Here is a 1,240-nt window from a genome sequence, read left to right on the forward strand (position 1 = left end):
TCAACAGTTATGCCGATTGTTTAGTATGGGAGTGATGCGTATGAACGCAGTGGAAATGAAGTGCTTGAGGGCTGTATATGGATAAATACAGTATGACAAAGAAAGAGACGATAGGTTTGGTGAGGAGACCAGGATTCAGATGCGTTTGGGGGGAAATTATAACAGCCATTCTGAGGTGGTTTTGTTGTCATGAGAATGGATGGAATAAGATATCTATGGAGGATAAACGAACCGGGAATGCCAGGAGTGAGAGCAAAGGGAAGGTCAAGGAAAAGGTAGGTGGATGGGGTGAGTGAATCAGAGCTCGTGGTCAGGATGTCAAGCAAACGAGAATGTGTAGGAGCAGTGTGTGTGTGTGGGGGGGGTCGTTTAAAGAATTGTGCAGGGCAGGCTCCACTATGAAAGCAAATGTCTTTCCATGTGCTCCTCCCCCCCTAAACACAAATTAACTTACGCCATTGGGCGATGACCTATTCCATAAAAGTAGCGCACTAGATATGAACTAACAGAATTGCTGGGGAAATGGCGTTGTGCAATCTTTACATGATTCAAAGAGGAATGAGTGAAAGAGACGCGTGTGATGGTACTGAAAAGGGCACAGACCACTAATAAAGAATAATTTTTCGCCAAATTCGAAGAAGGATTTATTCGAGACGCTCGACCACATGGCCAACGCCATCATGTCCATCAACAATAGCAGCAATCGCCTTCTCGATATTTGCCGAGCCACTAATCTATGGATTACCCATACTTGGTTCCCCGTCAAGAGGATCTATCACTGAATCTGGTGCAGTCCAAATGGGGAAACTAAGATAAGGAAAAACAACGAACAGACACACATTTCATGTCGTTGGTATATATATATATATATATATATATATATATATATACACATATATATACATATCATATTATATATATATATATACACACACACACACACACACACATATATATATATATATATATATATATATATTATATATATATATATATATATATATATATATATATATATATATAATGCCGTGTCTACAGAGGTACCAAGCTCGTCAATACAGATTACAGACTGCTGGCAGCCGACTTGAGGCTAAAACTGAAGGCTGACCTATCTAAAAAAAACAAAAAAAAAAACACGCACGTAGCCTCTTCATGATAATGCGATAGTCAAAGAGTCTTATAAATGTGCCATTAGTGCAGTAACAATCGACGTTCCCTTGGAGGGACCAGCCCTATACTT

This window comes from Oratosquilla oratoria, chromosome 25 (assembly GCF_046742065.1).
Source record: "Oratosquilla oratoria isolate Oo_2021 chromosome 25, ASM4674206v1, whole genome shotgun sequence".
NCBI classification, from domain to species: Eukaryota; Metazoa; Arthropoda; class Malacostraca; order Stomatopoda; family Squillidae; genus Oratosquilla; species Oratosquilla oratoria.